Consider the following 26,090-nt stretch of genomic DNA (forward strand, 5'->3'; position numbering starts at 1 on the left):
TTGTAAAGGGTCCTGAATTTCAAACCTGTAACATTAGGCTAGGTTAAAGTCAGCCTATTGAATTTATTTAAATTAGAGACAATTTAAAACAACTTAGAAATCTGACCAAATTTATCCTTGATGCTATGTTGGTTGATTTTAATTGATTATTTTTGCAGCAGACATTTTGACTTGTCATAACAGGATAAGCACGTGTATAGCTAATAATATTTATGTTTTTTCTGATGTCTGAATGTTCCATTGAGTAAGAACCGGAAAGAAAGAAAATGCATGTTTTTTCACAGAAGACATTTTGACATCTCACATTGAAACAAACACAGGTGCAAATGATAAATGATGGCTGATTTCCATTCAGCTGCTTCAGTTTCATGGTCCAGGTTTTGTGCATGCTGGCTCATCGTCACACTGTCACGGCTTACTGGGACCCTTGAATAGAACAGAGCCATCGTCCTCACATCCCTCTGAAGTTATTTTCTAGACATTTTAAAGTTGAAAAATTGGCTTGCTCTTTGGTGGACAAACTTGGTGATCACTTCACTCACTGACTGCAATTTCTTGTTGCTCATTGGCCGACATACAAAAAACAATATATCTGCATTAAGCTAATTTTGGCCAGTATATAGGCCTCGCCAGTTTATCAAGCTAACTCTAGTATGATGACATTATCCCAATTAAGGTGTGACAGCTTGTCTTCCTGGATCATTTATTCCCCCCAAAACAACAGAAAAGGGAAGAAAGCCCACCCTCCATCCATCGTCAATCGCTTATCCTGTGTACAGGGTCGCGGGGGAATAACCAGAGTCGTGCCCATAATTCACAGGAATAAGCTTAAGAACTAAGGAACAGCCAAATGGAATGTAACCATAATTAATGTTTTTAATCAACCCTGAGCTTTCCAGCTTTGACATGTCAACATTTCGGCTGTGAAAAAGACCCATAACTGACAGGAGGTCAACTTGGAACTGAACTGTTTACTTGCGATGCAGTTCCAGTGAAATAGACCTGATTTTTATAACAATAAGGTAAAGTTAATCTGTGAAGGTGGCACAGAGGATTTGCACACACTGTTTACTGGCCAAGTTATGAAATGTTTCCATGCTGAAAAGTCAGGAACTAAATACTGAAGGTGTTGTGAATGGTTCGACTAATAAGCCAGCCTGTTTGAGTTTCAAATTCAAAGGAACTAGTAGCTTTCATTAATAATAAGAGATGTTTTGATGTTTTTTCCCCCTTTAGATTTCCAATAAATGTACACTCTACAATGTTTCCATCTGGTAGTGAACATTCCATTGCCACTTAATAGAAAAGAACGGAGAGCTTTGTTCTTGTTTAATATAGGTATGATAATCTGACCATTCATTCAGTGCCCATGGTCCATGGCTGTCAATTTTAGTTATAGGTGAACAGAAGTGGCTGTCTACAGAACAATACTGGAAAAAACATGCTTTTTTGTGAATAAAAATAACCTGGAGGAAGCAGCTAAAGTCAGGACAGAATGAGGCCCAAGATGTAACCCTGAGGCCTTCCACTTTTCACTTGTGCCAGCTGTGGGTCCGAACATGGCTTCTCATTTAACTTTTAAAAGCTAGTGCGGGAGATCCACCAAAGCTGAACATGTGACCCAGAATATCCCAGTTAATTATTATTGGTCAAGAATGCATTAATTACTATTAGATATCAGTGATTTGATAAGAATGGAGTTTTCTGTGTAGAACTGGACCGTATTGTACACATTTTGATGGTGCTCAACAATGTAGCATCCTTATTAACAGGTCTGAACATTCATCATTGTTTTCATTCTTTTCCTGCCTACATTTTTAAAGTAGTCATTATTGCCCTAGAAGGGGTAAAAACATGAAAATATATGTTTGATATGTTTTTACAATCTCTGACTCAACAAATGTAGCAAATCAAAAAGTGCAAGCCATAGCCTACTCTTACTTGAAATTATGGCGTTTTGTATTATTTAAATACTAAAACACATATATAGAAACAGATTCCAATCAATGAAACAAAGTCTAACTCATTGTGTTATGCAAGCTTAATTAAATATGCAAACATATGGAACCTGGTTTTTATGTAAGCATTTGCGTGTCCAGTTGGGCAAGGTATCCTCTTTTGTGTGGGCTCTATAACCCCCTTATGATATAAGCACAGCTGGGTCCTGGAAGTTATATGCTTAATGTTTATTATTACTTTAACAGATTCATCCTTCAGGCCTGACCTGGGAGCTGAGGCAGAAATATGAATTTCAAACTGGTAAGTGATCTGGTCTTTTGCTTTATCATATTATTGAGCTGTGTATGTGTGTACGTGATTTTTGTTACATGAATGCATGAAGTATTTCAGTAATCTGTAAATGCCTACTGTTACATTTTGAAGTTAGAAATACTTATATATATATATATATAGATTGATACATAGATAGATAATATATAATAATAATATAAAAATAATATAATGTAATGTTTTTACCTCAGTATAACTTTTGAACATGATTTTCTTTGCTAAAAGGTTTGTACTGATGTTTGTGTGTGAGGGAATAAAAGAGAGCCAGACGGAGACAGAGAGAGAGAGAGAGAGCAGGAGGGACCCGTATTAGCTGGGACACTTGAATGAATTTGAAGAATAGGTTTTTACATGCAGGAGAGCCACAATACTGGGCCCTGAATGGCAGACAGTACCAGTTTCTCTGATTCAAATGACGCAAACCTGCCTGATTGGAGGGATTTAAAAACTTTGTTTCAGCAGAGTATCCAAACAAAACCAAGTCCAGTCTTAAGACATAAGTGTTAGGTGATGTTAGCAATGTCTTCCTTCTGTCCATTTATATCAGTATTGTCCTTCGTGATGTTTTTGTTGTGTAGCTAATTTTCTACAAGAAGAATTAAGATTTAGAAAATACAGATGTAAATAAAACAAGGCAGCACATTGCTTCTACGATGTGACAAGCACTGCAAACTGCCTCTGAGTCTCCAGTATTGTGGCACACATACATGTGAATCTTCAAATTCAGGCAATCAAACATCTGATTAAGAAAACCACACTAAATTGAATAAACTAAAACCACTAAGAGACAGAGAAATCAAATTCAAAATGAGAAGAATAAGGGTTAGTAATGTAATATTCTTTCCACATATAAAACAGCTTAATACAATTACTCCTACGGCGTGAAGGCAGCTATTGTGTGCATGTAACACCAGTCAGTGTTACATTGATTGTGACATACTACAGCGGTGTAAATGTCCGGCAGTATTATCTCTGTCAAGTGGCTGTCTGGGTACAGTTATGTGATCTCGTGAGGCAAAAATGGCCCCACACATTTAAGTATACACAGACAACTAAGCTCCCCAACACTCACACACACACTCACACACACACACACACACACACACACACGCACACACACACACACACACACACACACACACACACCGTCTGACCCGGGGTCAAGGTGCAGTGACTCTGAGGGATGTCTAACTGGGCCTCTTGAAACTCTTGCCTTGCATTCCAGCGCCCGGAGGAGGGGGTTGTTGCAACCAGGCTTATTACCAGGGAGAGAGACAGAGAGAAAGAGTGAGAGGGAGGGAGAAGTGGGGGTAGAAAGAAGCTGGAAGGTATTATGCACTATTTCCTAAGCTCCCGCTTGTTCCCTCCCACTCGGCCAACAGAGTTCTACGACACAGTAAAGGAAACGCTGAAAACTTGAACCTGCTATTCTCCAGCTGCCTCGGCCTTCTAACTAGCTCACTTGTTTCTTTGCCTGCCGTCCCCTCTGTCTGTTTCTCTCTCTCTCTCTTTCTCTGTTATTCTCCCTCCCTCGCCCTCTCCCTGTTTGTCTCGCTGTCTCTTTCTCTGGGCTGTGTGTAAGAGGATCACTTTGTTTCCGTTGCCTTTTTCCGCGGTGCTAGAGGATAGGATAGAGGAAAGGACTGGATCTGGGGAGATACTGACGGGGTTGCACAGCTGCAACAGTCCCCTCCATCGCCACACAAGGACTAATGCCGCCCCCCCACCCCCCGCACACACACACACACACACACACACACATGCACTCTCTCTCTCCCTGTGTGTTTGACTCTCCCTCTGCTGCACTCTCTCTGCTTTCTGCCTCTCGGAGGGGTGGGGGGTGCCATATGGGAGCTCAGAAAAATGGAAGTGGATCGGAGATAGACAAGAGAGGAATCTGTCATTCTTGGGCTCGGATGTCGGGATCTACGTGGTAGGTGCTTCTCTCTTTCTCTTTCTTAGCACTTTTTGGAAGTTCTGCACTCCCCAAGAATATTTATATGCCTAAATTCTCAGCACTGTGTTTGGTTCATATGTCGCCAATTTTTTTCTTTTTTTGTCGGACTGCAGATTTTGCTTCCACTTCCTTTAATATGTCCAAGCTTATGTTTCATTGTTACAGTTCATTTGTGAGCTCTAGTAATAAGACGGGCTTTGTGCATTTAAATCTGTACCAAGTTTTTAGGGTCAAGGTAGAGCATGAAAGGAGGTGGAGAGGAGGCCGACTGGGGGAAGGGAATTTGGAGGGGTCAAAGAGAATGGCACTCGGTCCAGGCAGCACAATGGCTCTGAAAACTTTTTTAGTATGACATTGTGTCTGGGCTTGCCTCAAAACCTGGAAACGGCAGCATGTTTCAGCTGGCTGGTAGGAGGTTTGTAGTGGAGGCTATTTGTTTAAGTGATGAAACTGATCAGTTGTTCAGTGGTTTCACTTTTCCATGAGCTTGGAATTTTTAAGTCTGGGGTGAGTGCAGTATTGAGACAATGGGCATCGATGTTTTGACACACCATACCCATCTGACAAAGCTGCTAGGCTCTTTTTACATCTCTTTCATTAGATATTTTAAATGGAATTTCTCTTCAGAAATGATACAATACATGCAGAAAATTACTCTCAAAGATGGGAAATGCACAGCTAACCTATTTTTGATAAAGAAATCATACAAACTTAAAAATCCAAAGTTTACAGTGTCTCTTGTAGACTAAGCCACTTTTCACATTTTATCAGCCCAGGATACAATGCTTCATGAAACCAGATTTTGTGGATAGTGCTATTGAAAGGATGCTTGCAGATTATTAGCAGTTGGTTCATCTCCGTAGAATTTTGAAACAGGTCATGGTAGATGTTGCTGCCAGTGCAAATGAATGCGTTACTGCAGGCTGACTGAATAATTCTATTAGGTTGATGACGGGATACCTCCTGGCCTTGCATATAGCTGTTAAAGCTATATGTAAGGCCAGGAGGTATATATTATGGTAGAATTTACAGTAATGTTGGTCATGAGGAATTACTGCAAGTACCATTCCCCATAGATTTAATTTCACCACATAATTAATGATATAGATTTAATATTGTTACCTAATACCTTTTATAACGATAATATTTTTATCAGGTCTGTACACACAGATCATTGCCTGATAAAACTGGACAATAGAAAACAACATGTTTAAGTAACTGAACGGTCTAACCCCCTAACAAATTTACTTAATCTCACAAATTTTTTTAACATAAAATATAATTTTTTAAAATTCAAATACACTTGTATAAGAGGCAAATGTTCTGTATAACTCAGTGGTATTAAATGTGAAACTCTATGAATAATCTTTAACAAATATGCAGCCAGAGAGAACTGGTGTGCGTAGGTCTGGGAAACGAGCTGAGCTGAGTAAGTGAGTGAGTGAGTGAACTCCTTTTAGGAAGCTGTTTGAACTTGAGAGCTGTGATTTATGTGTCTCACCTTGATGGTTCATTGGCAGTTTGGGGTTTTGACCTCACTCCCTCGTCCCTTTGAGGAAAGCAGAACCCGTCTCTGACTGACTCGCTCTGTGCCTCCCTCGCTCCCTCCCTTCATTAGACATCGCACTAACATGGGAATGAAACGTCTCGACCGGCATTGATGGTCTTATTTCTCCTGTGAAAGGTGGCATTTAGAGGGAAGGAAAAAATTTTGAGTTTAGTTGTGCCTGTATGAATTTACTTTTGGTCTGCTCTCTGTGCAGCACAATGTCTGTTTAACTTATATTGTGGGGGGAAGTCTCTACTAGTGCTCTTTTATAAATACACACAAACTGTTTCTGCTGCAGAATCTAGTTCTCTATTTTGGGCATGTGGGTCAAAATCTAATGAAGCAGCTCTGCACACCTTCTTAATGAGGACTGATGAAGTTACTGTTAAAAAGTTACATTCTTGGTTGAGCTGGCTACTGCTTCAGCTTCCACCGTGAGACAAAATATAGAAACATAAATTGCCTGCTCAGCACTGTGGATGACCTTCTTGTTGATCAAGAGCTTTTTATACAGTTTCAAGTCTTTTCTCTCATAGGCACTTGAACAAATCTAATCTAAAGCTTTAAAAATGAATTCAGGAACATATTTGTGTAATCTGCCATCCCAAAGCTTTCTGTGCTTTGATCAGGGAAAAGAAGTCGATAACAATTTTTTCAGTTCAAAACGCTTTACTCATCCCTCATTTAAGGGAGTTTTTTGTGTCATGTAATGTTTTTAGAGAACCTGAATTTGCTCTTCTTAGTCTTCTTGTTGTTGCAGTTGGACTCAATGCATTCCATTTCTATAAATCATAAAGCACAATTGTTAACTGAAAAAGTAAATTCTGAGTCTTAATAAAAACACTATTTAGGTGAGTTAAAATGTTTCTGAATTCACAGGACTACAGGTGCAGGAAAAAATTGTTTTTTGGGTAGCTGTTGAATCAGTTGGTATGGTACAGTTCATCCTCTCATCAAGGAGACTGGATTATTTAAATCTGGGAGGTATTTCATGTTTTTATAAATAGCGCTCATCTGGTGTATGTCTGCAGATGATTTCAGTTGTTTATTGTCCTTTGTGCCAGGTGAAGACGTGTCGTCAGATAACCTGCCTGACCTCCACAGCCAATTTTAGCCTCTCCCTCATGCCTCCTCTGGTTATAAATTAGCCTGGTTGTTGTTTGCAAGCAGTGAAAGGAAAAGCTCACTTAGTGGCTTAGTAGCAGTGATTTATTAGTTGTTAGCCTGCTGCTGCCATGTGAATGACAGAGGTGCTATTCAGGATGAAAACAGAAACTCAGAAAGCAGGCAGCATCTGACTGCTTCAGGAAATAGTAGGTGTTTCCTTTTCTGCTACTCAACCAAGAGAGAAATTGTGGATTTACCATTTAGCATTCCTTCCAAGGACAAGTTTCCTCGTTCAGAGAGCATGTTAATAGTGCCACAATGTACTTCATGTAATATTTACCATGATTTTAATAGGGACACATCTGTACCACTTCCTGCTCTATATGAGTGGTTTGATAGTTCATAACATCCATAATGATCTGTGAAGGCCTGTATGGAAACAACTTCTCGTGAATGCAGTGGTTCCTGCATTTGGAAATACATTTGCTGTTGACTCAAAAGGCATGTTTAGTTGCACTTTACTTTACAGCGCAGTACTGCCATGGTAATAGTATAGTAATAGTTTTATGATAAAGCAGTAATAAGTCAGTAATACCATATAATTACCAAGTAATAACCATGCAATAGCTTGGTATTAACAAAAGATATATTTGGGTAAAATTAGACTGAAATGTATATGTGATAAGAGGCCAATAATGGCGCAATATAGGGATTAAAATGGTAATAACATGACATTAATTGGGTAATAACCTGATAATAAAAAGGTGATATAGTTTGACGTTTTCACAATATTATGGGCTACCAACAGTGTAATGCCTTCAAAATCACATGAAAATTCAAATGTTGGTAATTACCATATTATAGTGCTGAAATTCATCCTTTTATGTTCCAAACATTCCCTTTTGTTTCAAGGTAATACTGTACAAATTATATGTTTAGATGTTATATTTCAATGTGTTTCCCCATTATTACCCTTTGTTTATGGCTGACGTAAATGTCAGTCTAATATTACCTAGATATACCCATTGTTAACACCAAGCTAATACCTGGTTATTACTTGCTTGGTATTGCTTGGTGGTATTGCTTAACTATTACCTCTTCCTTATTAATCTTCTACGCCACTATTACGATTTTATTACCGAGCTGTAATTCAAGGCTGCTCGCCTGGTGGCTCTTTCTTGAAAGACACCGTTTTGCACCTGGTTCTCTCCGTCACTTTTGTGGCACATGTGCAAAATCATAACACAGACAGAAACCAAGCTATCTGGTGTATACATGTCGAGAGCCATTTGAAAGATCGATGGGTTAGCCATCTCTACAAATCGAGTTGTGCTTTCTCCGATTACAACCTTAATGCAAGTAAGATAACTTTGTTAAGATGTTTGTATGACATTCACAATAATCTCAGTATTGCCTTACTCGAGTTGTGATCAAATCACTAAAGTGCATGTAAACGCAATGAGTGACAACACTGTTTGCCTGTCCCCTTATTTCCACAACACTTTCTGTCACACACAGAAGTATTTAGGCAGAAAACCCTGGCAAGTTTTTACATTTTGAACAATAACATATTTTGAGTAACAAACATCAGACGTTCAGGTCCACCACTGAATTCTATCTGGGAAGCTGTTTCTGCTGTGAATGTGAAGAAAATGGGAAGTACCCTTAATGAGACACCTCAGTTCCTCACTGACCATTGGCAGGCACAAGTTACCTCTTTAGAAGGCATGGGCCTCTGGTTGAGTTTGACTAATGTGGGCATACAGTGTGTGACTGTGAATCCATGCTATTCCAGGAAGGAATATGATGTGAATAGTGAAAAGAACTGCTCCAACAATGCAACTGTTCATGCAGCCCAAGGAGTTCATAACCCTGAAGGCCAAGAAAACAGGGTCCTGACTGATGCGTCTTGTCCCAGCACACTTGTCTCTCAGTGCTTCGACAATCATTACTTTCTCAGACAGACCTCTTCAGGTTGTTGATCCAGCTTGGATGGTTGCTCCTCCGGGATTCTAGCAACATCCTGCAAAAAGCATGATCAGTCATATGATTATTATTATACATCCCAAATTTGGATGGCAAACATTATTAAAATAGATGGCCAAATTTGTCCTTCATGAGACAGGAGAAGCCTCATCCTGTGTATGCAACCGTTATTGTCACAGTTTATCAACATGTTAAGCCATTACATGCTGGGTTTATTCTGCTCAGAGCTTGAATCATCTCCTGTGGTTTAAATCATTGAGAGTAGCTCTGTGTAAAGCAGCAGTTGATCAAAGATCACAACATCATGTTTCTTGAGAAGATTGTCCTCCTGTCAACTGAGCTATATATTGTATTGTATCTGTGGTTAATTAAGTGGAAAATTAAGAAAAATTAAGTGGATTCCTTGTTTTTCTACAAGGTTCTGTAAGTACTGTAAAAACTGTGTAATAAGCACTTGGTTTTGTTCACCTTGTGCCCAGTCAGAACTCTCTGGTCTTCTAGCATGTACCCAAACTCTGAGATGCACTCCCACTCAATTTTAATGTGAACTCCAGCTTTCTCTAATTCTTTTAATCTTTCCCATTGAGTTGTTTACACTTTTACAAGCTTCTGTTTTCAAGACCACGCAGCTTTGAGCAGTGCTGTGGCTGACTCCACCTGGATGGAAGCCTCTTTGTATGCAGAGAGGATGGGAGAGGATACATGCAGCCTAAATCACTTAAGGCCCTTCTCCAGTTTTACACAGTTTCTGTGGCATCACCATTGAGCTGCCAAAGTATGGATTCAGACGTGAAGTGATATTCTAAAGACAGAGACATTGTTTTCACTCATCATCCCCTGTGGGCAATGGAGTCACATGGATCTTAGAGCTTCTGTCATCCGAAGACAGTAGTAAGTGATAGCTGGAGTCACATGGGCCTTAAAGCTGTGCATTCAAGGTGGAGTGAGCGATTCTGGAGAAGTCCAACGCCATGACAGATACCATGATAAAGAGCGAACAAGTAATGTAACTAACGTTAGCTAAGTTGTGGGTTAGCAAACTGTCGCTACAGTTGCTGCTGCGACTCTCTTGCTACTGTAGTTAAGATCAGAACAACAGCATGTCTTGGTGAACTAAAAAGTACAGGTAGCGGACCTGAGGAGATATTCACTGAATTTGAGAAAAAGACGTAGCCTAGATTTGAATTACATACCCAACCTTGAAGTTTTGGATCTGAGACAGAAGGGTGACCAACGCCATGATTTGTCACTGAAGGCATAAAGTCATGAAACAACTTAAACTTCATTTTTATGGCAAAACATAGACAGTCATGACATTATGGGTCATTAGCATGAATTAATATTATCAAGGACAGATGGATGCAAGATGTCACTCAACACTAAGATAATGATGACAGATGATATGCATCATAAGTCAGATTCTTTATTGAATTATTTATGACTTGAGCCAAGTCTTGGGCCTTGCCAGTGGAAAATAACACAGATGTTTAGAGTTCATTGTTTTCTGCAAAAAATGGATAACCATGGCTAAATTATTCTATTAAACTTATTATTACCATATGAATAAGAAAAATAGAACAACATGTTGGTCTTTGAACTTATTGATATAAAAAAAGCTATTGCAAAGACAACTAATTTACAGCTTGCATGCATGCACACGCACATGTACACACAAACACTCACACACTCACACACTCTTACACACTGCATTGAATTCTAGCACAAATGGCCCCCAGTGGGTTGGTTATAAAGGGGGTGATGTCATATCTGTGATGGAGACTGTGTGTCCCTTTACCAGTGATCCATTTCTTATCCAGCTGTCCTTACTGACACAAAGCAGAGAGAAAAGAAGAAAGGGAAGAAAGAAAGTGTACGTTTATTTTTTTTAGCCCTTTCCCCACCGACTTCCAGCCAACTTTAATTCTGCCATTGAAATGTCCCTTTGATAAGTGAAAGGAAGCTAAGATCAAACTTGCTACTGCATCTCGGCTTTTTAAAGACCTTATTTCAAAAAGTGTTGATCTTTGTGCTTTGATGCATCCAATTTACACAAACGTAATTATTTTGTTTTGGGAAATTTTAGAGCCATTGCTTTTGGAAGGTTGCCTGTTTCTTGGGTCAAGAGATCATAGGCAATTTGTCTGCTTGTCGCTGAGCTGACAGGAGCTCGTCCTCTTTGTTTGCAAAGGAAGGCGGTGCAGGACTCCTTTGTGGGATCAGTTGTATGCATGTGTGTGTCTGTCGAGCCCAGTGTTTCTAGCCACATGAATCACTACACCATTTTAAACTGCTCGGCTTCTTTAACCATTTCAGCCTTTCGGTGGTCACATAAACACAAGGCTGGGGGGGTCCATGGGGGGAAGGGGAGCCCATACAGGGCTCAGGGGCACACTGGGAAATGCCTTCCATACATTTAGCATTTCCTCTTTGAGGGCAGTCCACTGTGGTGCAGCAGGGTTGTCGCGTCAAAGCTGTGCTGCATGGAGGGGTGGAGGTGCTAGATAATGCAAACACAATGGGCTAAGGCAAACATTAGGCGTGAGACAAAGGACACTTCACTCAGGTCACGCGGGGGTGCAACTCTTCTCATTATTTGAGGAAAGTGATCTTAACTTAGGGATTTTTTAAACCCATCAGCAAATTAGGGGCTGTGCTGAGTTGCTGTGTGCGCTGGGTCATGATCAAAGCCTTGAGAGTGTGCCTGTTTATAGAGGAAGGCTGTAAAGCATAAGACAGCAGTCACAACACGACACAACATGGGGCTGGGTTAGCACTGAACATGCTATCATGACCATGTTATCATTGTCACAGCCAGGGTATTTACTCCTGGGAAGCAGAGGATAAGTTCTTTCTCATCTACACTGAAAACACCACAAGTACCATATGTCATAGGGTCAGCTGAGGGTTCCCACTGCATATGCATCAAGACCATATGCAAAATACTTTCAGCACTGTTTTTTTGGACTAATCGTTTATGTTTTCTCCTGATGAATAACCAACTTTTTTTTCAATTCAATCTATGTGTCTGTATATCTATGATCACAATGTGTTTCCATTAATTAAGAAACACTATTAGGTTTACCGTAAGGTGTGACTTTTTTGAATTTGATTTCTAAAAACAGATCCTACAAGTACGACTAGGGCTGCAACTATGATTCTTTTTCTTATAGTTCTGCCAATTATTGTGATAATAATTAATAATAATATTATAATTATATTATTAATTGATTCATCATTTGGATCATAAAATGTCCGTACGCATCGCAGTTTCCTGAATCCCAATGTGATGTCTTCACATTTCTCATTCTGCCTAATAGTCCAAAATCCAAAGATACTCAGTTTACAATGTGATGTCAGCATGAATGTCAGCAAATCTTGACAAAGGAGAGGCAGGAAACAAGGAATTTTTTTTTTTTGGGGGTGGGGGGGGGGGTGGGGGGGGGTTGTTGAAAAGTGACTTAAATAATTAATTGATAATCAAAATATTTGCAGAATCATTTTCTGTCCATCAGGTGATCAATTCATTGACTACTCGTTTCAGCTCTACCGCACCACTTCAGTGCTCAGATGTAGGTCAGCTTTTAGCGTTTTTTATTAGCTAAGCAGCCTGTCTAGTTGTGCTCTAATTTATTACTTGAAAACAAGGCGTCAATTACATGGTAATTACGCGCTGTTAAAGCTACTGCTTAACTGCTGATATTATGAACATTTATGTTGTTTTGGGTTGTTTAGCCACTAGAAAACAGTCTAATCAAAACAATTAACGAGTTTGCATCAAAGTTAGGAAAATCAATTAGAACCCAAAATATAGAAAAGCTAGAACACACATGTAAGCAGAACTATATTTTAGGAATCTTGAAAATGGCCCATGTGAATGTATATTCACATGTGGGCGTGCTTTTTTTTGTATGAAACCCTATGCGTGTTTGTGTGACTGAAGGGCCATTATGGGACAGGCTTTTAAGGGAGATCTGGGAAGTGGAAACCTAATACTGCCTGACTGCTGCTCTTGTGTACATGAACCCCACAGCTGCTGGAGAGAGAGAGGAATGAGGGAGAGAAAAGGGGAGGAAGAAAGGGGGAGGGAGTAGAGGAGAGCGTGGTGCGCTCAGTAATTAGTTGTCTGGTTTTGTATTGACCAGTCTGGTGCTTAGGCCTTGGGGACTGTTAAATTTGCTATTGAAACTGAAAGGATTATGCACCCAAAAGAAATTAAACGGGAGCAATGAATAGATAGTGGGCCACATGGTGGACTACTGTTTTTTTTTTTTTTTTCTCATGTTCCTTGTCCTTCTTCCACCAGCCTTCACTCTGCTTCAGTTAGACAAGGTTATATTTTTCCTGTCAGAAGCTGCTCTTTTTCATATTATAGGTAAATTGAAAAAACGCACTGCAGGGGCATGACAGTTTTATGTCGTGATAATGACACCTCATTTTAGGACTGACCCATTAAAATAAAACAATACACTTGTTTGCTCTTTGCCGGCTGTCAAACCTGGAGTCTTGGTCGGGGTCTGTTTATTAAACTGAGACAAAAATCCAGAATCATTTCCGCATGTTAGCTGTTGAAGGGTGTGATGTCGCGAGGGTGTAATGAAATCCGTTTGAATGTAGACGTGGTGATTGCAAGGGAGGATTGATGTCTCCTGCCTGGGCCGCCCAGAGGGAAGAGAGATTTCCGTTTACTCCTGCTGGGGTTGGTCGTACTTACAGTGGGCACGGTCAAGAGGGAACGTCCTCCTCATGCCGGCAGAGGGCCATGGCCCAGAGAGACTGTATTCCCTTTACATCAACATCCAGCATGGTCAAACTGTTGTCTCTGTCACCAGTTTAATGTGTTTTTGGGAGCAGGGAATAGGGACAGAAAAATATCCACCACACACCTAACCGTAACATAATCCCCTCGTAATGACTTCCAGTGTCTGTTAAGCAGGCCAGCACTTCGGGGGAATTTGGCTGTAATACAAGGAATAATGGTAAATGGACTGCATTTACAAAGCGCTTTTTACCATAAGGCACAAACACTTATTTGCCTCTCGCACACTGAGGCTGACCTGCCCATCTGGAGCAACTTGGGGTTCAGTGTGTTGCTCAAAGACACTTCGACATGTGAACAGGAGCCTCCATCTGCACCGAGCGTTTGAACCTGCTGAACTGCGAGCCTTGAGAGTATCTAGTGGATGATAGAGGGATGATGTCATGTTCTCTCTCACTGTTTGTGTAGCTGGCAGAGGCCGGCGTGCCGCTGGAGAGGGTCGCACTCAATGACTCAGTCGAGGTCTGAGCAGCCCAGTAGGACATTGTCCAAAAACTAGGATAAAATCAAGTCTCTTTTTTTGTCCCTGCTGCCACGAAAGTCCACAGTCTTTTCTGTTTTTCTCTTTGATTCTGTTTTGAAATGGCGATTTCAAATCTTGTACCAACATTCCATGTTTTTAATCTGTTTGAGTCTCTTGTAGCCTTTTGATCCGGACGGTAGTGAGTGCTCTTTGTAGATAAGATACACAATCTGGTTGAGATCCCCCTTTGTGATTATCACAACGTAAATACAGGAGGGCCTGTGCACAGGTGGCTGGCGCTGGGCTGATGGTAACCAGACCGGACTGATGGCTGCATGCGGAAAATAAATCACTGCTGTAATATCACAGGCACAGAAAGCACAAGTCCATTTTTTTTAACTATGAAAGGGTCAGTGAAACATCATACAGCGGAAATCTTTCTTCATAGATATCACAGGGCCACAAAATGTGAATAGCCTAGTAAAACTTTTCAGGTTGTGTACAGTGTAAATCACGGAGCAGTCTCACAGTGACCCGTCCTAACAAATAGGCTCCCTGCTGTCTGATTGGATTTTTCTGAATAAAAACATGCACATAAACATCTGTTAAATGAAGCCCAGTGTTAGAGGACAAAGTTAAATAAAAGGAAAATAAAAGCAAAGCAAAGCTGGCATGAGAATCATCAGTGCAAGGGACTTTAAAATCTCACTGACTGAATTTACATTAATGCATTTACTTGTACATGGAATGGTTATAATTAAATCACTCGGCAATCCTCTGTGTGGCTGCGTTCGGGTTAGAGTTTGTTTGGTATGGACCGAAACACATTTCCCTCAGTGAAAACACGTTACATTAGTGTGGTTCCTTGTGCCATTTGTTTTGTAACTCTTTTATTAACTTTGCGGTGACTCCTTAAACTAGCATGATTGCATCCACACTGGATACATAGAAATCTTCCTTAGAAATGCTCCAGTTATTGCCTTAAAGCCTGAAATAAAAAATAAAAAAAACACAAAGACAGTTTTGAGATCCTACTGCAAAGTGAGCAATGCTAAGCTCTTCTGACAAGAAGAGGGGGGGGAAAACCCTAAATCAACATCAACTGTATTGGTAGATGTTTTTCATCAGGGTTTCTGTTTTAAAAAGTAAAAGGTGCTTCTGCTAGATAAAAAAAATAATGACGTATTTATGTATGTATGCAACCATTACTCCTTTTATTATTTTAGTACCTTGTCAGAAATTATTTTATGTTGGTTAGGCAAAGAACAAACAATAGAAACATGTAATATCTGCTTATTTTTTATATGTTACATTAGTTTGATACTCCTTACAATGTTTCAGATGCACCTCAGGAATATTTGTGATATTAAAAAGGGTGGTTCAAACCCATTCTGATATTAAAGGTTATTAAATCTTTAGTTCAGCCTGTTCTCCTCCTCTGCATCTCTATGGCCAAGTGAAAGTGATTTTTTTTGTTTTGATTTAATGTGTTATTATTTCAGGCCTCTACACAGTTTAAAGCAGTAAATCTTATAGGTGTTTTGATGTTCGCTGTGTCTGTGTGTAGCTGAGGACACTGTGGTCCTCTGAATGCAGCGGCAGTCTTTTGGGCTCCTGGTGCTCACCAGCAGTTTAAAGCCTAGCTGTCTGAGCTTCGCCCCCTATTTAGGGGTCTCTTTCTCCCCTCCCCTCATCCCTCCTGGTAATAGATGGCCTCATCAGTCTGGGTTTGAGCCCACCTTTAAACTGCTAGACGAGACTGGGGTTTAGCTCCGGCCAAACGATGGAGTGGAACAATAGGAGCGTGTGACATTGTCTGCGTGTATGAGGAGGCCCGCGACTCAAACACACGTATAAGCACGTGATGGCGTGGAGTTGATGCCGCCCCCCGGCTTCAGCCTGGGCCTGCCAGGTAGCAAACAGAGGATACGGGACATTCAGGGTATGCAGATCTGTGCTATTTGTTCATTTTTAGTCTCACGTCTTTTCACTCCACTGCTGTCTCTCCAGCACGGCTCGATGCTCGTGAGGGCTTGCTTGATGCATGCGTCTGTGCATCACGTTCATTGCCGATTCCGTGCTTCCTGCTGTTTGTCTTTCAGGACAAGCCCTTTGTCTGGCTAAACCCTTTATACAGAGGAGCTGAGATGTAGCCTGCGTGGAGTTCTGTTCCTGTGTGTGTGTGTGTGTGTGTGTGTGTGTGTGTGTGTGTGTGTGTGTGCGTGCGTGCGTGTGTGTGTGTCCATTCATGATAAAGCATTTCTAAATATGTGTACGCAATTGTGCTTTGATTCATAAGCTGCTAGGCTGACTGCAGCGTTGACCTTGGCTGGGTGAGAATGTGTGTGGAGAGGAGATAGAGAGAAAGAGTGTGTGTGTGTGTGTGTATGTGTGTGTGTGAAAGCTGTTTTTTTCCTTTTTGTATTATTCTATCTAAATGTGCTTATGGTGCCAATATTTCTGTTATTTGCCATGAGGGAGGATGTAGAGTCCTTCCTGCAAATGTGTGTTTTCTCACCCTGCAGTGGCTCCATGGGACAAGGATTTTGCTTGTTTTTTTTTCTTTAGCATATTCCACATTCATATGGAAATAGAGGGCAGAGGAGGGACAGAATCTCACATCAACTTGATCTGGTCATGAATAGCTGCCAGTGTTTGGACTGACCCAGAGCCGGCTTAAAGACACTGGCCAGCGTCTGCCCTCAGACCACAGAGCTGGGAGCAGAGAACACTTTCAGCTGCAACACACACACGTGTATGCGCTCACATACATACGCTTACACTAAAGATGAAAAAAGCAGATGCTCGTAATTGCACTCACACAGTTAGATACACTTGAGCACTTGGGAACACTGAGCGCTGTCTCATTCTCTGTCACTGTCTCTGTCTTACACATAAACAGACCGCCATGCTAATTCCCAGGGAGACGGCGGTGTTGCAATACGCTCTTCTTTTTTTTTTCTCCTCTCGAATCTCTAGTCTTTATTTTTTTAACCCTCACTTCCCTCTTCTGCCAACCCAAACCATCCCCGTAACCAGATGATGGTAGTCATTTAGCAGTAAGAAGGAAGTCTGACTATTAGTTTACATTGATGTTGTCTTTTTAATTGCCATTTTGATTGTTGAACTGGCCAGAAAATTATGTAATACTCAAATAATGAGGTGTTTGAAATTTAAAGAGTAATGAGGTACAGTGTTGTTTTATTACATTATTTCATTACTTTGGTTGAATGAATTTGATTATGTGTTTATCTGCATTTGGGATAAAGAAATATAAATGTTTTATTAGAATAGCTGCAATTAAATTAGATATAAACTTCAGTGTGAAACATAAAAAAATATTGTAATATTATGAGAAATGCAAAAGATACAAAAAATGTTCATCAAACTTTTTGTGGTTTTTGTGTGAGTAAATAAATACTGTAAAAAGAATATTAAAATTTTGCACTGAGTGAATGCACGGGATTTGGTTGGATCAAGATAATTTGCTTTTAGCATGCTGTCTCTGAATTAATATTGTATTTGAGGAGTCCCGTTTCTAATACATTTTGAGTGTGTTTCCTTCTCGAGCGTCTCTGATACAATGGGCTTCCCAGACCGGACTGCTGCGGTTGGATCTAGCAGCAGGAATCCATCAAACAAGATTTGTCTCGGTGGATATGCTTGTTTTGTCCTTCAGGATTAGAGCCCACCACCCATATTCTACCCTAGTCTGAGTTACTTCGTCTTCTGCACATCGAGACAGTTACCAAAAGTGTGCCTGTAGAGTTTTAATTCATTTAGGAACAAATTAGACTTTCTTTTTGTTTCCAACCTTTTTAAAAATGATCTCGGGAATTTGGCTAATTTCAGTGATGCAAACATTTAACAAAATAAAAAATACAAAATACAATGAAGAAAATAAAAAGTGCAAAATTGCTTCAATTGAATTAAATACCAAACTGCTGCTCAAAAAAATATAGTCTTTCAAGAAACCAGATTTGTCTTTATTTTACAATGATTGCAGGGCTTTCTTTGACATATTACATTAATATTTTTTTGCATTTTAATAGTGTTTTATATTTTTTATTTACTATTAAATATATTGAATAATGTTAGATAGGATTTGTTTTCTGGCAAATTTGCCTTTATATAATTGTTGTTTTAGATATATAATTTAAATTATTTGAAAAGTTATGCTTGCTATTTTCTGGTGTCTGTTTTGTTCCATATCCAGAGTTCATCGTTATCATCATATTATGCTATTTACTATATACCGTATGTGGGAGCATAAAATCTGACAAGTGTTTAGTCTCAGTCTATAAAATGAGCAGCGTGTTGCAAGAGGGCCTGTGTGTGTGTGTGTGTGTGTATGTGTGGGTGTGTGTGCTGTTTTGTCTATCCATTAGCACCCATTCATGAGACAATGAGTTAGAGAAGCAGACGATGGGCTTGTTAACACACAGGCATTAGTGAATCAGTATGTGTCTTTGAAAAGGAGGGGACACTCCTCTAGTGTTATGACGGGAGTCTTTCACTGACGATACACTCCACTCCAACAGCACAAGTGTCCGGCCACTGAATAGGGAGGATTTGTTGCTCTACACCTAATTAAACCGTGCTTTGAGTAGGGGCCCTTTGTTCCAGTTCACCTTCTAAAGCACCTTCGAAAGCTTAATGTTTGACTTTGGTGAAAGTGATGGAGCGCGTCAGGAACCATCTCTGGGACAACCACAGGAGCTGCCTTTCATACACAATGATCATATGTAGCTCTTCATACTGGTTGTGATCTACAGGGGTGTCCAATGTTGTCTTTCATCTCACAAATTAGTGCCACTTTTCATGTTTTCTTCAGATGATCCCTCATGTCATTATCAAAACTGACCTATTTAAGTAGTAAGAAGTAATCATAAATCAAATAGGAGGATTTTTAACACAGAAGCCAAATGTGGTGGAATAGCATGAGCCTGATAAAATAGTGCAGATGTTTTCTTAGCATTGTGGATTATGAGCAGGGTGGACTCCAGGGGGTTCAGGAGATTATGATGCCCTCTGTTATGTTTTGTGCAGCAGCCTATGGATTTGACCGGAGGGAGGGTGACAGATACCTTTGTGGCCTTGAGGAGGGACAATGACTACTGGTGTCTAAGTTAGTTGAGAGTGTGTGTGTGTGTGTGTGTGTGTGTGTGTGTGTGGAGGAGGTTAGTAGAAGTGTTTCCACTGATCTGTTGGGCTGATCTGGGCTGACTTTTGCCGTTTATTAAAAACTGTCATCTTATCCACAGGCTCCTCCTTGACCGCAGCTACATGAGAGCAATTTGTGAAGAATGCAATGGAGTTTGATTTTATTCACACATTTTATTATTTTGTTTAATTATTAAATTTGTGAATTAACTCTTTATTTAAGGGCGCAGTGTCTTCCAGGATTTTCACGCCTTTGAATTGATGTGGTCGGTCACCCTGACAACCCTGAAAGAATTTCATTAATTTGGATTTCAGGGGAGTTGTAGTGTCTCATGATGGTCTAAATGCTGTTTGAGAGGCTTTTAACATTTGTAAGACCCTTGCACTAATATAATTCTGATGTAAAGAGGACTACATATACTGTGTGTGTGTGTGTGTGTGTGTTTTTCTTTTTATATATAGATATAGATTGTTTAAGGTAAGGGATATTGACAATTTCCAGAAATGTAGCTGCTGACTTCTGAGTTGCTGATCAGTCTAACTCTAATTACCAACAGGAGCAATACATAGTGTGTGTCTTCTCAGCTAACATTAAAATGAATGATTGCTGTGCAGATATGTCACATGTAATCTGTAGTCACACAGTTTGCTGTATGCCCAATCTGAATTCAGGAAACCGGAACAGGATCAGAAAAAAAATAAATAAATCAGAGAGTGGTAGCTGGAACTTCTCAGCATTTGCAAACGATGGCATGTATTTGCTTTGCTTCGCTGCCTTGTAATGATGCGTATGTGCTGCTGACACTGGGTCGTGTCTTTGCAGCACTGCGAGCAGACGTGGTGGAGCTGCACTTGGCATTCGGCTGCCCCTGTTTCCAGGCAGGATGATGATGGTGATGATGGGACGCTGGTTTACTTGTATGTCCCAGGGAACATTTGCCAAAGCTGTTGCTGTGTGTGTCTGTGCTTCTGTGTGTGTGTGTGTGTGTGTGAGTTGCAGAAAAATCTAACACTGATCTTTGTTATCATTTAATAGATTTATGCTTTGCCTGATATTTAGTTACAACCAAAATACAATTGATAGAGTATGAACACTACCAGATCTGTGAGGCTCAGTTTCTGATCCCCTCCTCTGTACTACTCAGGGAGAAAAGACAAAAAAGGACAAAATTCAACAAAAGTCATTTGACTCTGATATCTGTATTTTTTAAACCACGTTGTGTGCCAAGACAAACTCTGTCTGGAACTGGTTTAAAACTGTAGTATAAAAATTATTTTAGCTAGAATTGGAAATATAAAAAGCTTCCCTATTGTATTTTATTCCCTGTTGTTCACAAAGCACAGCCTTTTATAATTTGATTTTGAATATTGTATCTCGTGTAAAATACGGGGCTAGTGTGTAATATGAGACAGGAAGGTTGAGCGTGTCTTTGTGGCATATTTGGCCGTCCCGTCCCTGTCGGTGTGTATGTTGGTTCAGTCGAGACATCCCCTCACCCCCACACCCCCCATCCCCACAGTTTTTCCTGCTCAAACCAGCTCTATTTTCAACATGTCACTACTGCTGTTAGTATCCCACAGGTCTGTTTTTTTTTCTTAACCAAAAGGATAAATTATGTTCTGCATTATTACTCTTACTGTATTTTATACTTGTTTACACTCATTTTTAGATATTTCCTTTAGATAGATTACAGAGAGAGAGATTACAGAAAAGGTATATTATATTAAATAATGACACTATATGTTTTACTCTTTAAATCTTTGCTCTTTTTATTAATGTTATTATGATTATTGTTAGGAATATAATACACACACACACACACACACACACACACACACACACACACACAAATACATATAATGGTATTCAGAAGTATTCAGTATTAATTAGAGTTATTTAAATCAGCATTTTTCAGAATAATTTGTTTTTGAAGATTTGTTTCTCTGATTATAATCTTACTAAATTTAAATAAAATAAAACTCCAAACTAATACTGAATTGTTCCAAAAGGGTTTTTTGCTGTTTGTTCGCGACATTGCTTTTCCGCCTGTTTAATTACATCATTAATTTTTACATAAAGCCAAATTTTATGAAGCAGACCTTTTGCCGAAGCCCTTTGGTTTTGTGCTGTTATGTGGCTTGTGGTGGTTGCAATATTTTCGGAGGCAGGCCTGGTACTCACTGTGGGAGCAGACTTGATTGTTGTGCGAACACAATGCCTTTGCCTTCTTACTTCACTGGTTCCTTTGCTTTCTGTCCTGTGCCTTTGAATTTGCTCATTTTCTGCCCTGTTTTGTTCCCCCTTCTGCCCCCTTTGATTGGCCCCTGCATAGCAACTTGTCACATGGAGCATGGAAGCTATAACTGCTCCTCTTCGCAGGCTTTGCTTTCCAAATTGGATTTTAAGTAGTATGTTCACAATCTTTACAATTTGTTTTTCATCTCATTTGATTATGTGCTGTATTTTTAACTCTCATTATGCATCTAAGCACAGTTAAAATATATATTATATATATATATATATATTACTTCAGGCTGTTAAATGCATTAGAACTATTTTTAAGATAAGTCAAAATATTAAAACGAATGAAATTCATTGATAACATTAACTGGCTTTGTGAGCATTTATAAATTAGATTCTTTACATTTATTGTACATATTGAATGTGTAAGATAAATCATGAAAACAAACCAGCAATTCATTTTGCTGTTTTACTACTGCACCACGTTTAATGTTAAAGAGAAAGTGGGACAAAGCATAAAATCACGTGTCAATTAAACAACAAAATGAGTTTTGCTTTATGAATCCGATTAAACAAATAGTCACCTTATCTGTGGCCTCGTCACTGATGGAACAATATTGATATGTTGACATTGATCGCCTCACCTTTTACTAAAGCTGTCATCGACGCTCTTGCCTGCCCTCTCTCTCCATCACCCTGTCAAATGCACATATACTCACCCATAACCATTTACTGCAAGAGGTCAATATATAAACACACACACTTTATGTCAACAGAAACAGATGTCATTTTAGCAGCCTTGAAATAATTATTATATTTAGGTAATTGTTCTTGATTACCAGGACATGACAAATTAAGTGTATTGTGACTTAAAATGCTAATTATGGTTATTTTGTCTCTGTAAAAATATTCGTTTAGATCAGATAACACAATAATTTATGCAGTCATCTTAATTTCCTATATATAAAAATGATGAAATTCTGCCAAGAAAAATAAGAAACCAACCACTTTATAATTTCAGCCACAAACAGCAGCTTTTCCAAATCAGGCTTCACTTGAAAGTTTTTATCTGTTTTGCCTTTTTTTCGCCATAAGATTGAAGTAGTTGTCACAAAGGGTTCAGATTTATTTTTGGAGTGTAGCAAATGTATTAAAAATTAAATACATAATTGCTTCACACCTCTGATTGCACCCAATGTCAGTTCCTAATTGTTTTATTCATTACAACTTAGAAATGCTTTTGTTGTGGATTTTTTACACTATTACATGATTTTATTTTTTTTGCACGGATGTAGAAATTTGTGTAATCAATAAATACAATTTCAAAAACATGCACTCTAAATCAAAGACATCAGATTATTCACTGATCTGTGAAGAATGAAAAAAATCCTCCAATCCTCTTTTCTGCGTCAATCACCTATCAAAATTAAATTTACCGTAGCAGCATTACTAGAGAGAGAAAAAAATATTTTAAATAAAAATGACGCTATTACAATTAGTGAGAAAAGAAAATCACAGCTCTGGGCCCGCAAAACAGACCTGAGAAGAGAGAGAGAATAAAATGCTTGCTAAGCTATCCGTTTCACACACGCAGGGACAGAAGGTTCGATATTCATTCGATCGATGAATGAAAAGGCACAATGGCAAAATCGGACGGGCTCCTTTTCAAATCCACGTCTCCAATGTCCCCCCCGCCACCCCTCCACAGTCTGCAGTCGCTGGGCTGCTGGTGTGGCAGGCAGAGAGAGAAAGAGAGAGAGAGGAGAGCAAGGGTTACATCAAGGCTGCTCCCTGGACCGTGCAAACAAGTCTAGACCAGTGACCTGTTCAATGGCTCCTTTTGAGGAGTGGGGCAAGTTCGGTCAGAGCGAGGAGAAAGGCAGGCATAGCCTCTTTTCACTGCCGAAGCAGCTCACAGCCTGCGATCGACAGGAGGTAAGGAGGGCCGGGAGGGCAGGCATCTGCTTCCATGGTTACGGGCCGGGTATGGGGACCCTACTATTGAGGAAGCTCCGTTCTCATGCTCCCACAGAGGCAATGTCACGCATTTTAAAAATGCGTCAGGCCGGTGCGAGGACCACATCCACCAGCGGCAGAGTCGCTCTTTGAGAGGGTGAAATAAAATGATAGCACGTCAGTTTGAGGAGGGGAAAAAAGAGCAGGGGTAATGCTTTGGGATGGGGGTGGCGGTATGTGCACGAGAAAGAAAGAAATGCGTCACATGATCGTGGCAAATCCTAATTCAAAGTAAGATGTTTTTTCGGCGAGCCACAGTGATGTTTTCAAATTTGCTGGGTCTACATTTTGAACTGCTTTTGTGCTGAAATTGTATTGTTCTGTGGAAATCAGGGGCACAGATGATTTATCCTCGGAGGGAGCAAAGGTCAAGGTTTATGTGGTGAACTCCTTTGTTGAGAAGTAGAGATATCATCATAATGAGGATTTTCACCAAACAGCAACTTTCACTTTTTAAGCCTAAAAAGGCAAAAGAGGGAAGAAGGGAAAGGAAATGATCTCCTTTTAATTTTTCACAGGAATTTATTGTTTAACATTTAATGTTTTTAGTTAGCAGAACACTGTAACCTGGTGAAAACGTCAGTGTTTATAGGCAAGTTTAACAGAACACGTTGTGCATAATTATTGCAATAACAGATTGTGTGCGAGGGCTTTGAGTTGCAAATCTGTTGAATGTGAGGAGTCACATCTGACTGTTTGTGTGTTGATTTGTTTGTGTTTGGGCACAAGCTGTGTGTGTGTGTGTGTGTGTGTGTGTGTGTGAGTGTGTGTGTATGGTGAGTTGAATGGATGCTTTGGGCTTTTCTTCATGAAGGAGGGGTGTGTTGGAACGTTGAATTTGGTCATGCAGCTGACGCTTTACCCCCTAACACACTCCAAACAGAACGGACAGATGGCCGGCCCTCAGGAAGGGCTTGGGGCGTTGGATTTGCTCTCAGACCGTGGGAAAGTCTTTGGCTGACTTCACCTGCTCAGGGAGCTGATGTGACTGGATTAAACAGCAAAGAAAGAAGTGAGAAAAGAAAAACTGACACGGACAACGGTGCACAAGGTTTTGTGCAAGTGCGAGCATTTTCTCATATCTTGTTTAAGAAAGAGAGAAAAATGGGACAAATGGGACCCATTAAAACGATTTACTATTTGAATTTAGATTTGTTTTCAGCATACATGCTTTGTAAAATATTTTTTTAGTGTATGCAAAGGGAGACAGGGTGGATGGGTTCATTCTATTTTTTGCATGTGTCTTTGTAATCCTAATTGGAAACAGTTGATCCTCAGTTTGTTGGGACATTAGACATGATGTTTGGCCATCTCTCTCTCTGCTTTTGATTATCTCTGTCTCAGAGAGACGGCCATGTGGAGGCTTTGATTTATTGTTATTAAAAAAGAATGGGGCCGTTTGTCAGCCTTTCATCTGATTGATGCTAAGATGCATGCACACTTCAGATTCATACTCATAAGGAAGCACGGGGCCGTGCATTTAATGGGTCATTAATTATCTGTTTGAATGTGCAATAAAGTTAGATAAATTACTTGCGCTGAAACATCGTGTTTTTCTCATTTCATTTAGTGTGTGGATGTGAGAATTTATGAAGACGCCACTTAAAGGTGTGCTGACAAGTGTGAAACTCCATTTTAAACCATACAAATGAATGATTGAAAACAAAAATCACTGTCATAACTGGAATAATGAACAGTGCAGCATGACGTCCAGACAGGTAGCTCTTTATTCACAGCTCAAGGATTCCCCTCTGCGTTCTGAGTGCAGATTTCAGCAAAAGAAAAGCAAAGATCCTCACGTTCAAACACCATCACCTGTGAGGTTGTCAATTCATGTTCCACTTGAATTCGATATTGTTTTTGATAAGTTACAGTAACCATGTCAGTAAACTCATTTTTAACATTTTCAGGATGGTGTGTGTGTGTTGTGTCTTTGAGATTAGTTACTGACAATATCATCCAGTTAATTTTCACTTACACTATAATCTATTACACATTTTAGAAATATATAGATAAATATATTTAACGCTGTTTTTGATTATTCTTTCAGATTTAACTGGCAGCGACTTTGTGGAAAATTCAGGGAAAAAAACTTGCCAAGTATCTTTGTGCACTGGCAAATAATTGCATAGTTGTCATGTTTATGACACCAGCCCAGGCGTCTCCAAATGTTGATTCATAACCACAAGAATCTGTGATTGCTGCTACTTTTGGTGCCATGCTCTCAATGAATTACTCCATTGCCGTTTGGCTACAAAAAGGCATTATCTTTCATACAAGTAGAGTGCATAAGAGTTCAATTTGGGTACGAGTCAAGGGCTCTTCATCCGAGAAGGGTGTGTGTGTGTGTGTGTGTGTGTGTGTGTGTGTGTTGATGGGTGGATGGGGCTGTGGAGAACTAATCAAACGTGGTTATGCGCAGAGCAGTGTAGTCAGTGTATGACAAGAAATGTGAACTTGACTCTGCAGTGCTCAAGAGACCCTTGAGGAATTGGAGCAGTT

The 26,090-nt window shown here is 39.8% G+C and overlaps 1 long non-coding RNA gene across 1 annotated transcript in view; it reads left to right on the plus strand.

Annotated features, from left to right (window-relative positions):
- The window catches only part of LOC119894908, a 29,037-nt gene extending 3,349 nt beyond the window's left edge, over positions 1-25,688 (plus strand). Inside the window, exons 4-6 of the long non-coding RNA XR_005442998.1 lie at positions 2,205-2,259; positions 4,121-4,222; positions 24,472-25,688. This is a non-coding gene — a long non-coding RNA (uncharacterized LOC119894908). The remainder of the gene's footprint in view (positions 1-2,204; positions 2,260-4,120; positions 4,223-24,471) is intronic.
- The last annotated feature ends 402 nt before the right edge of the window (positions 25,689-26,090 follow it).

The sequence above is a fragment of the Micropterus salmoides genome, unplaced genomic scaffold, assembly GCF_014851395.1.
Source record: "Micropterus salmoides isolate LMB-PRFRI ecotype aquatic unplaced genomic scaffold, ASM1485139v1 Ms_hic_scaffold_9, whole genome shotgun sequence".
In the NCBI taxonomy this organism is placed as follows: Eukaryota; Metazoa; Chordata; class Actinopteri; order Centrarchiformes; family Centrarchidae; genus Micropterus; species Micropterus salmoides.